Raw genomic sequence first — 12,504 nt, 5'->3', positions numbered from 1 at the left:
CAATAATATTTTGTTGAATAAGTAGTCAATCACTTGGCCAAGCCAACTCAGCTATCCCATTAGGTTCTGGTTGCCATGGGGTAGCATGGGTTATCATCAAGGGTAATTCTAAGATTACACAAAAACACTTCCTAGAAAGAGCAATTCGCTGGGAAACAAAATCCCAGAATGCTGGGATTTGCTTTCTAACCTTTTACAAAAGGGTAAATTAGAGTTATGACTGAGTTGCTCTGGGAATTAAATGAAATTATGTTCATCTATCCATCCATTCATCCTTTTAAAAAGTACTGATTGTCAGGAGCGGTGGCTCACACCTGTAATCCTAGCACTTTGGGAGGCTGAGGTAGGCAGATCACTTGAGGCCAGGAGTTTGAGGCCAGCTTGGCCAATATGATGAAACCCCATCTCTACTAAAAAGACAAAAATTAGCTGGGCATGGTGGCACACGCCTGTAGTCCCAGTTACTCAGGAGGCTGAGACAGGAGAATTGCTTGAACCTGGGAGGCAGAGGCTGCAGTGAGCGAAGATCACGCCACTGCACTCCAGCCTGGGTGACAGTGAGACCCTGTCTCAAATTAAAAAAAAAAAAAATCCTCCCCCTGCAACACTCCCCCCAACATTCCCCCTCAATATTTCCCCCGACATAAAAAAAAAAAAAAAAAAAACAAAACAAAACAAAAAAACAAAGGATTGTGTATTTTCAACATGGCAAGGATTGTTCTTGTACTTGGCTGATGGTGGTGAACAGACCAGCCAAGATCTCAGCCCCATGGAACTTACATTCTCCCATGAAGCACTTGACATGCAAGTCCTGCCATCACCTAGCACTAGGACCCGCCTCTGGGTGGTTGCCCTGGAAAGAGCAGTCAGCTTGGAACTCAGACTGATGCCCACTGCAGGCCAACCTCCACCACTTGGCAGTTATTCACCTGTGAGAGTTCAGGGTCTTGGGAAAAGCTTCTGAGCCGCAGCCCTGGTCCACAAATGGATATAATAACACTCACCTTGCAGGGATTCTGTGAAGGTGAAATGAGACATACTGAGTAGAAAGTACATTATGTGGCACATACTAGGTGTTCAATCCATGGTAGTCTTTTATTACCTTGATGAACAAATAGATCAAAAGAGGATCCAAGGACCCTCACAGGGGTGAGCCACTGTACCCATCCCTAGGATTGTTTGAGCCCAGGAGTTCGAGATCAGCCTGGGAAATAGAGAGACCTCGTGTCTATCAAAAGAAAAAATTAGCTGAGTGTGGTTGCACATGCCTATAGTCCTGGCTACTCAGGAGGCTGTGGCAGGAGATTCGCTTGAGCCTGGGTGGTCGAGGCCATGGTGAGCCATGATGGCACCACTGCACTCCAGCCTGAGTGACAGGGTAAGACTTTGTCTCACAACAACAACAAAAGAGGCAGAGAGAGAGAAAGAGAGAAAAAGACCTAGTACTAGCACAGAGAATAAGGCACATCATTGTGAAATTTCAGAAGAGTAGGGTTAAATAGGAGAGCGTTGTTTTGTTTTGTTTTGTTGTTTTGTTTTGAGACAGAGTCTTGCTCTGTCACCCAGGCTGGAATGCAGTGTCGTGATCTCAGCTCACTGCACCTCCGCATCCCGGGTTCAAGCAATTCTCCTGCCTCAGCCTCCCAAGTAGCTGGAATTACAGGCATGTACCACCATGCCTGGCTATTTTTTGTTTTTATTTTTGTTTTTGTTTTGCATTTTTAGTAGAGACAGGGTTTCGCCATGTTGGCCAGGCTGGTCTGAATCTCCTGACCTCAAGTGATCCTCCTGCCTTGGCCTCCCAAAGTGCTGGGATTACAGGCGTGAGCCACCGCACCTGGCTGGCATTGACTTTTCAACAGGAACACTAGCATCCAAGAAACAACAGACTGGAGATTCTGAGGGCAAACGATGTCCGACCTAGAACTCTCCATTAAGGGTCAGATGGACTGGAAACATAGAAGGAGTCAAAGCATTTATATCACCTACACCCCTTACCTGCAAGCTCCTGGAGGACATGCTCTACTAAAACAAGGGGATGTGCAAAGCACAACCGAGTCAAACGGGACTCCAGGCGGCATGTCTCAAAGAAGGAAGAAATGGGACCGATTCATGAGCCGGACGACTTCAGTCTCCCATGAGGTGTGTCATGGTTCTGTCAACGCTTGGAGCAGAGTAATGGATAGGGACATAGAGAAGTGACCAAATTTTAAAAAGAAAACTCCAGGCCAGGCATGGCGGCTCACACCTGTAATCCCAGCACTTTGGGAGGCCGAGGCAGGCGGGTCATGAAGTCAGGAGATCGAGACCATGCTGGCTAACACGGTGAAACCCGGTCTCTACTAAAAATACAAAAAAAAATTAGCCGGGCGTGGTGGCGGGCGCCTGTAGTCCCAGCTACTCGGGAGGCTGAGGCAGGAGAATGCCGTGAACCCGGGAGGCAGAGCTTGCAGTGAGCCGAGATGCACCACTGTACTCCAGCCTGGGCGACAGAGCGCGACTCTGTCTCAAAAAAAATTTTTTTTTAAAGAAAGAAAAAAGAAAACTCCAAGAAAGAAAAAATAATGAGAAAAGAAATGTGACTATAGTACACAATCAAGTCAGCACTGGTATAAATGAAACCATAAATTAGAATATAACTGTGGTGGCCGTGGAGGTGGACCACAAAGACCTCCTCTCGAAGGACCATCTTGAGGGAAGTATCCCCACTTCAGGACCCAAGCTATCTTCACAGAAAGGTCCCCGCCCCTGGGCTACTGTCAGCCAATGGCTGAGCGGGGCAGGAAACTGGCGTGGCCATTCCTGCAAAGTGCAGGACTTCTCCAATAGGCAGTCTTTACTATGGGTCTCCCATGGGCCTGGCAGTGAATTTCTCGGGACTACACTGAAGTCTAAAGCTCTTCCCATTCAACCTCCTCCCTTGCTGCTCTCCTTCTCAGGCTCCATCCTTCACAGGCATCCCGCCCAGATTTTTTTTTTTTTTTTTTTGAGACCGAGTCTCACTCTGTCGCCCAGGCTGCAGTGCAGTGGCGTGATCTTGGCTCACTGCAACCTCCGCCTCCCGGGTTCAAGCAATTCTCCTGCCTCAGCCTCCCAAGTAGCTGGGATTACAGGCGCCTGCCACTACGCCCAGCTAATTTTTGTATTTTTAGTAGAGACGGGATTTCACTGTGTTGCCCAGGCTGGTCTTGAACTCCTGACCTTGTGATCCCCCCGCCTTGGCCTCCCAAAGGGCTGGGGTTACAGATGTGAGCCACCACGCCCAGCCTCAGATCTTATGCATTTCTAATTCTGTCTTGGGGAATCAAACTGTCAGAGGAACCTAACTAACACAATCACTATATTAGGAGGAGAGAAGAAGGAAAATTGGGGGTTAGAGGCAGAATACATACAGTGTTAGGTTCTTTTATTTTAGATGCGGTATCCTTTCCCCAATCTACAGCCCAACCCTAGTCCCTCTCCCCAGACTCATTTCTCCCTGTCGTCAGAACTGAGCTGCAGCCACTGGTTCTAAGCACAACTCCTTTGTCTGCCAGAGAAGACACACCTAAAGGTGTATCCAGAGAGCGCCTGGAGTCAGGAATACATCAACATATCCCAAGGAGAAGACCTGAAGCGATCCCAAGCTAACTGCTTCCCATTTTCATCTGGGGACTCCCTGCCGGAAAGCTTAGAATGTGCTTGCAGTGAAGTAATATTAGAAGATTCCTTCTTCGGAGGTTATTAGACCTCTTCCTTCTTCGGAGATGTCAGCAGCTGGTCAAACTAGTTACACACTGTCCTCCCGAAGAGCTGAGTGCACCGAATGAAGAGGACAGGGACAAAGCAGAAAGAGATGATTGCAAGTCAGCTCCTCCTCTCCCCCACCTCCCCTGCAGCTACGACCACTGCTTTGCAGCCACTTCGGTCTTGAGACAGCTGCCCCAGAGGCCCCCAGACCCCTGCTACATACTTTCCTTCCAGAGCAGTCAGGCTGGGTAGAATGTAGGCAGGGAGGTAGGGGGTGTGTGCATGAGTGTGCTTGTGTGTGTATACGTGACAGAAACCACACAGCATCACAGCACATGGTCATAGGAAGAACAAGAGTATTCCGGCTGGGCCTAGTGGCTTATGCCTGTAATCCCAGCACTTTGGGAGGCCGAGGCGGGCGGATCACCTGAGGTCAGAGAGGGAGACCACCCTGGCTAACATGGTGAAACCCCCATCTCTACTAAAAATACAAAAAATTAACCGGGCGGAGTGGCATGGGCCTGTAATCTTAGCTATTTGGGAGGCTGAGGCAGGAGAATCATTTGAACCTGGGAGGCGGAAGTTGCAGGGAGCCGAGATCGCACCACTGCACTCCAGCCTGGGTGAAGAGCGAGACTCCACCTAAAAAAAAAAAAAATGAGTATTCCCCACTTGTGTGTATTGTCTACCTGGCTCTCATACTAAGCCAGTGAAGAGCTTTCCTGATCTACATCTGGTCTTGCAGTACATGGAGCAACACAGGAACACACTGAATTGTTTACGGGGAAATATCATGTCTATGTAATTTTTTTAAAGTGCAATAACCAGGAGGAACCAGAAATTCCAAAATGCCTTCCCTTAACCCTGTGAGTTAGCTATAGTTCGTTAGCAGGAATAGCACATTATCCACTTCAGGCTAAGGATAAAATCATTCCAAAGACCACTATAGGAACCTACCTGAAGATTTTCGATGACAAGAACTAATAGGCAGAGTAAATTTTATAATTTTTTTATTATATGAAAGTAATACATGGCCAGGCATGGTGGCTCACACCTGTAATCCCAGCAATTTGGGATGCTGAGGCAGGCAGACTATCTGAGGTCAGGAGTTCGAGACCAGCCTGGCCAACATAGTGAAACCCCGTCTCTACTGAAAATACAAAAATTAGCCAGGCATGGTGGCACACGCCTGTAGTCCCAGCTACTCAGGAGGCTCAGGCATGAGAATCGCTTGAACCAGGGAGGCAGAGGTTGGAGTGAGCGGAGATCGTGCTATTGCACTCCAGCGTGGGTGACAGAGTAAGACTCCATCTCAAAACAATAAAGTAATACATTCTCTACTGTATGAAAATTAAAATTTATAAACAAAATAACCATAATTGCATAACTTAATCCAGGGGCACCCATTGCTTTGTTTCCTGTTAATCTTGTTTCAGAGTATTTTCCAGAGCTTTGAAGTCTTATTTTATACATAATTTCATATCCTAATTTTCCACTTAAAATTTTATCAAATGAATTTCCTCGAACCATTACAAACTCTTTGAGAGCATCTTGTTTTGACGTCTGTATAATATTCCAACTCATAGAGGTAGCTTAATTTGCCCAATCATTCTTCTTTGTTGGACTTTTAATGTTTTTTTTGTTGTTGGTGGTGGTTTTTTTTTTTGTTTATACTTTAAGTTCTAGATACATGTGCACAACGTGCAGGTTTGTTACATATGTATACATGTGCCATGTTGGTGTGCTGCACCCATTAACTAGTCATTTACATTAGGTATATCTCCTAATGCTATCCCTCCCCCCTCCCACAATAGGACCCAGAGTGTGATGATCCCCCTCCTGTGTCCAAGTGATCTCATTGTTCAATTCCCATCTGTGAGTGAGAACATGCGGTATTTGGTTTTCTGTTAGCTGAGAATGATGGTTTCCAGCTGCATCCGTGTCCCTACAAAGGACACGAACTCATCCTTTTTTATGGCTGCATAGTATTCCATGGTGTATATGTGCCACATTTTCTTAATCCAGTCTGTCACTGATTGACATTTGGGTTGATTCCAAGTCTTTGCTATTGTGAATAGTGCTGCTATAAACATACGTGTGCATGTGTCTTTATGGTAGCATGACTTATAATCCTTTGGGTATATCCCCAATAATGGAATGGCTGGGTCAAATGGTATTTCTAGTTCTAGATCCTTGAGGAATTGCCACACTGTTTTCCACAATAGTTGAACTAGTTTACAGTCCCACCAACAGTGTAAGAGTGTTCCTATTTCTCCACATCCTCTCCAGCACCTGTTGTTTCCTGATTTTTTAATGATTGCCATTCTAACTGGTGTGAGATGGTATCTCATTGTGGTTTTGATTTGCATTTCTCTGATAGCGAGTGATGATGAGCATTTTTTCGTGTGTCTGTTGGCTGTATGAATGTCTTCTTTTGAGAAGTATCTGTTCATATCCTTTGCCTACTTTTTGATGGGGTTGTTTGTTTTTTTCTTGTAAATTTGATTGAGTTCTTTATAGGTTCTGGATATTAGCCCTTTGTCAGATGAGTAGATTGCAAAAATTTTCTCCCATTCTGTAGGTTGCCTGTTCACTCTGATGGTAGTTTCTTTTACTGTACAGAAACACTTTAGTTTAATTATATCCCATTTGTTACTTTTGACTTTTGTTGCTGTTGCTTTTAGTGTTTTAGACATGAAGTCCTTGCCTATGCCTATGTCCTGAATGGTATTACCTAGATTTTCTTCTAGGGTTTTTATGGTTTTAGGTCTAACATTTCAGTCTCTAATCCATCTTGAATTAATTTTCGTATAAAGAGTAAGGAAAGGATCCAGTTTCAGCTTTCTACTTATGGCTAGCCAATTTTCCCAGCACCATTTATTAAATAGGGAATCCTTTCCCCATTTCTTGTTTCTCTCAGGTTTGTCAAAGATCAGATGGCTGTAGATGTGTGGTATTATTTCTGAGGACTCTGTTCTGTTCCATTGGTCTATATCTCTGTTTTGGTACCAGTACCATGCTGTTTTGGTTACTGTAGCCTTGTAGTATAGTTTGAAGTCAGGTAGCGTGATGCCTCCAGCTTTGTTCTTTTGACTTAGGATTGTCTTGGAGATGCGGGCTCTTTTTTGGTTCCATATGAACTTTAAAGCAGTTTTTTCCAATTCTGTGAAGAAACTCATTGGTAGCTTGATGGGGATGGCATTGAATCTATAAATTACCTTGGGCAGTATGGCCATTTTCACGATATTGATTCTTCCTATCCATGAGCATGGTATGTTCTTCCATTTGTTTGTGTCCTCTTTTATTTCACTGAGCAGTGGTTTGTAGTTCTCCTTGAAGAGGTCCTTTACATCCCTTGTAAGTTGGATTCCTAGGTATTTGATTCTCTTTGAAGCAATTGTGAATGGAAGTTCATTCATGATTTGGCTCTGTGTTTGTCTGTTATTGGTGTATAAGAATGCTTGTGATTTTTGCACATTAATTTTGTATCCTGAGACTTTGCTGAAGTTGCTTATCAGCTTAAGGAGATTTTGGGCTGAGACAATGGGGTTTTCTAAATATACAATCATGTCATCTGCAAACAGGGACAATTTGACTTCTTCTTTTCCTAACTGAATACCCCTGATTTCTTTCTCTTGCCTAATTGCCCTAGCCAGAACTTCCAACACTATGTTGAATAGGAGTGGTGAGAGAGGGCATCCCTGTCTTGTGCCAGTTTTCAAAGGGAATGCTTCCAGTTTTTGCCCATTCAGTATGATATTGGCTGTGGGTTTGTCATAAATAGCTCTTATTATTTTGAGATACGTTCCACCAATACCGAATTTATTGAGAATTTTTAGCATGAAGGGCTGTTGAATTTTGTCAAAGACCTTTTCTGCATCTATTGAGATAATCATATGGTTTTTGTCTTTGGTTCTGTTTATATGCTGGATTACATTTATTGATTTGCATATGTTGAACCAGCCTTGCATCCCAGGTATGAAGCCCACTTGATCATGGTGGATAAGCTTTTTGATGTGCTCTTGGATTCGGTTTGCCAGTATTTTATTGAGGATTTTTGCATCGATGTTCATCAGGGATGTTGATCTAAAATTCTCTTTTTTTGTTGTATCTCTGTCTGGCTTTGGTATCAGGATGATGTTGGCCTTGTAAAATGAGTTAGGGAGGATTTCCTCTTTTCCTATTGATTGGAGTAGTTTCAGAAGGAATGGTACCAACTCCTCCTTGTACCTCTGGTAGAATTTGGCTGTGAATCCATCTGGTCCTGGACTTTTTTTGGTTGGTAGGCTATTAATTATTGCCTCAATTTCAGAGTCTGCTATTGGTCTATTCAGGGATTCAACTTCTTCCTGGTTTAGTCTTGGGAGAGTGTAAGTGTCCAGGAAATTATCCATTTCTTCTAGGTTTTCTAGTTTATTTGCATAGAGGTGTTTATAGTATTCTCTGATGGTAGTTTGTATTTCTGTGGGGTCAGTGGTGATATCCCCTTTCTCATTTTTATTGCGTCTATTTGATTCTTCTCTCTTTTCTTCTTGGACTTTTAATGTTATTTCAACATTTTCAAATTTAAATGCTATGATGAACTTATGGCAAATAAATCTTTGTCCTCATTTCAGATAATTTTCTCCCAATAGAAGTCCCAGTAGAAATGGCACTCCTCGGCCAAAGGGTATGAACATTTTTAAGGCCAAATAAATCTTTTTAAAGGCAGATTTTGAAAATTTTGTTTAATATTTAATACTTTTTCAAACAAAATGAACAAACCAACAAGTACGTGCCCATTACCCATTATCTGGCTTAAAATAACATCTTACCTCCACAGCTAACACCACTCCGGACCTCTCCCACATCCACACCCCCTCTCTCAACTCCAAAGGCAGCCATTATTCTGCATTTGTATTCTTTGGATTATTTAAAGGAGCAGAAGTTCAAGGATATATAGTCTTCCTGTTAGAGAATAAGAGAGAACAACAGAAAGGGAGGGAGCCTTCCGATAGAAATGTTGAGCCCCATAGAAAGACTCTGGTTTGAGGTAGGGCTGCCTGCCCTGGAGTCCAACCTCCAATACTTGCTTGTTTCCCTGGAAAAGAGGTCCTGTTTGTATCCCTGGAAAAGAGGTCCTATCTCCTTGCTATGGTTGCGGTGTGGGTTAACCAAGATAAGCATCTAGCATCCTCCAAGGATAGAACGTTACTTTACAGAGTGGCCTCTGGCTATTGGGTGCCCAGGGAATGCCACTTTCTAGGAGAGTAGCTAGAGAACACTTTACAGGTTTTATCCAGTATTGATGCTGCCCTTGCTATTTTTCCCAAAGCAGTGACAGGCTGTTTTGTTTTTTCTCCTCTCTCTCTTTTCCACAATTTTCCTTAGGTTCTAAAACAGACATTGATCAGATCTTTGAGTAGGGTTTCTTACAGGTAATTCCTGTAGAAGATGTTTCTCCCCTTTCTTTACTTTTCAAGTGAAAAGTGTAATGCTCTGAGCATATATCAGTCCTGCAACCCTGGATTCATTTCACTATGTTCTCACCAAATAAGAAGGGAAGTGCCAACAGTTTTCAATGCAAACACATAATTAAGGTAGTAAGATGTCTGAATTATAGATTTGGTGATCTACAATGAGCAGGTGCCTCAGATTCTTTCTGTATTACTGAAGTCTCTGGTTGCTTGCATGGGTTGGAAATTAAAGGAATTATAAACATTAAAGATTGAAGTTTAGTTCTATAAGGAACTTTAGCGATAATTTAGTAATAGTCAATGGATGTTAACTTTCTCTTATTAGGAGCGTCTCTAAAATTATGATTCTCCTCTAAAGAATGTACCTTTCTCTAAAAAGTGCCCACATGCACATCCACATAAAATTTTTACAAACATCAAGCGATTTGAGACTTCCCTGAAGTTGATTCATGGATCCTCCACTAAGAGTCCTGTATTAGATCATACCACTGCACTCCAACCTGGGCAACACGGAAGACTTTGTCTCAAAAAAAATAAAATCAAATAATTTTTAAAAGAATTCCATTAGCTGGGCGTGGTGGCATATTCCTGTAGTCCCAGCTACTCGGGCAGTGGAGGCAGGAGAATCACTTGAACCTGGGAGGCGGAGGTTGCAGTGAGCCAAGATGGTGCCACTGCATTCCAGCCCGGGTGACAGAGCTTGACTCCATCAAAAAAAAAAAAAAAAAAATTCTGTATTAGTTTGCCTAGGGCTGCCATAACAGAGAATCACAAACTGGGGTGACGGAGTGGGGAGCTTAAACAACAGAAATTAGTTTTTTCACTGTCCCAGAGGCTTGAAGTTGGAGATCCAAGTGTCAGAGATGAAGGTGTCCACAGGATTGGTGTCTCCGGAGGCCTCTCTCCTTGGCTTGAGGCTTGCTGTCTTCTTCCAGTGTCTTCCCATAGCCGTCTCTGTGTGTGTCTGTGTCCTAACCCCCTCTTCTAGAAGGACACCAATCATACTGGATTAGAGCCCACCCTAGTGACTCATTTTAACTTAATTACCTCTTTTAAAACTCTGTCTCCAATTACAGTCATATTCTGAGGTCCTGGGGAGTAGGGTTGCAGCATATAAATTTGGGGGGATGGGACACAAATCAGCCCATAACAAATCCCTAAGCTACTTAGGGAACTGCAACCCAGAGCGGTCCAGAGACTCAACCATGCACTCACATGAGTGTTTAGCAGCAGAGGCAGAACCACAGCCTGGAGGTCCCATCACCCAGGCTTCCATACCACCCTGCACCCTCTCCATGCACTTTGTCAGACCACAGTGTACTGCTCCAGGAGCCTATGGGTGGAGTCCGAAGGGTCAGATTTGAGAGATGAGACGTGAGTGGAGGTGCTGTTCTTGCCCCAGGTCTCTGATGGCCTCAGGAGGAGACTTCAGCTCCAGGATGCTCTCCTTCCTCCAGATGCTTGGGCAATACCCACGACAATACCCCAAGAAGTCAGTTCCTAATGATGGCTTCTTGAGGATCAGTGGGACAATTATTGGGTGCTGATGTGAGCCAATGTGCAATGTGCTCTTTCCTCTACTATCAGAATTCAGTGTCCTCTGGGCCAATAGTCCCTACGCCTTGGAAAATTAAGGATTTTAGTAACAAATATTTAGAATCTGTCAGCATGTTAACATTCAGTGTTCTTCAGTCTTGGTGTCCAGTGGCCCCTGCTCTCTCTCCTTCGAGGTGTGTGTCACATCTTTTCCAGGATCCTTTGAGGATGGCCACACCCCCTGCCACCATGGCCACAGTCTGTCTCCCCAGTAACATCCATCAGAGATAGCAACTTGCTGCTGTTGAGCTGCTGCCTCAATTCTGCATTAAATCTATTCTAATGCTCCTTTGAACGTCTGTATTTAAGAGTATTTTATTTTGGGTCTGAGCAGATTGTTACTTCACACTTCACTTTCTGCTCTGTGTATGTGTGTGTACATGCCTGTAATCTGTGTGTGTGTGTGTGTGTGTGTGTGGTATTCCTCTGTTGTTTGCAACACCTCCCAGTTGGGGATCGTTTGTAAATTTAGTTAATGAGCATTTAACACATTCCCTTTGATGAAGCTGTTAAATCTGAGTGCACACTGGCATCCTCCCAGACATCTCCCGTCTCCCAAGCCATTTGTGCTTCCCTCTTCTTAGCTGCTTAGTGATGGTTTCTAGTTTGTTGGCACAGTATGGAACTAACCTTTAGTCCTCTCTGGAAAAAGTAGGGCTTGAGTTTTGTAAGAAATGCTTACATCTGTATTCAAAGCAAGTCCACTTTTCTGGTGGGCTTTCATTCTCACCAAACAAAATAAACTGCAGACAGAAAAGACGTTTCATCATCGCCCTAACTGGCCGTGCATGTGGCAGTGGGACATAAGCTGTAGCTGTCGGCTTTTGCAAGAACAAGCACCAAGCTCAAAACCCGCAGGCCCCAGCTGTCAGAGAGTTTCCTTGGATTTAATTATAACTTGATCTCTGAAGAGGGAGTGTATGTCAAGTGTGCTTTTCAATCACTTAGAGAAATCAGAGTAAATGACAGAGCAGCCCTGGGATTCGCCCGTGCGATGAGCCCTCATTACCGTCTCCTACAGTAGAGGCATCACGGGAATCAGCCCAACCCTGTGACAGTGGCAGAAACACAGGCTGTCTCCAAAGATGTAGATTTGAAAAGAAACAGCCCCCAGATGTCTGCAAAAATCAATTATCTAAAATTCAATATAATTTAAAATGCAGAAATAAACCAAAGGAAGGGGTTGAACTATCTATGCATCTGTACGTGAACCAGGAAGCCATCTCTCAACATAAACAATCCTGCCACTGCTTTACTTCTTATCTACCACATGTATGGTCCTTGCTTGCTATTCCTGACTTCAAGAATATGTGACTTCTATCATTTCCTACACGTCAGCAACACCACGCCATCACTAGAGCCATCACAGACACACACAGAATACACACGTGTGTGTACACAAACACACACACACACACTTTCCAGCCTGAGGCCACTCTAAGATCAGAAAAATGTCCTGATAGTAATTAGATTGACACTTCCAACCTGGTTCTCAGCAGCTAGCCCCAGTGTCTGTGTTTCTAAATGTGAACACCGCATGTCACCCAAATTATTGACATCAAACCCTCGTTACCAGACAAGACTAGCCAGAGAGATTTCACCTCCTACCCTTTAGGTTACTAGAGAGGCAGTAAAGTGGAGACAGCTGAATCCCACACAGTGCACAATTTAGGGCATGCCTGTGCCCTTTTTCCTTTCTTTCTTTTTTTTTTTTTTTTTTTGT

General features: G+C 43.8%; 1 protein-coding gene across 1 annotated transcript in view; it reads left to right on the top strand.

The window, feature by feature from the left end:
- Positions 1–12,504, top strand: part of SASH1 (SAM and SH3 domain containing 1) — a 347,031-nt gene that overhangs the window by 68,829 nt on the left and 265,698 nt on the right. The gene's annotated exons all lie outside the window — the stretch shown is intronic.

Source organism: Papio anubis, chromosome 6, assembly GCF_008728515.1.
Source record: "Papio anubis isolate 15944 chromosome 6, Panubis1.0, whole genome shotgun sequence".
NCBI lineage: Eukaryota > Metazoa > Chordata > Mammalia > Primates > Cercopithecidae > Papio > Papio anubis.
Note: the sequence above shows the minus strand (reverse complement) of the source record. Positions and strands in the feature narration are given on the sequence as shown.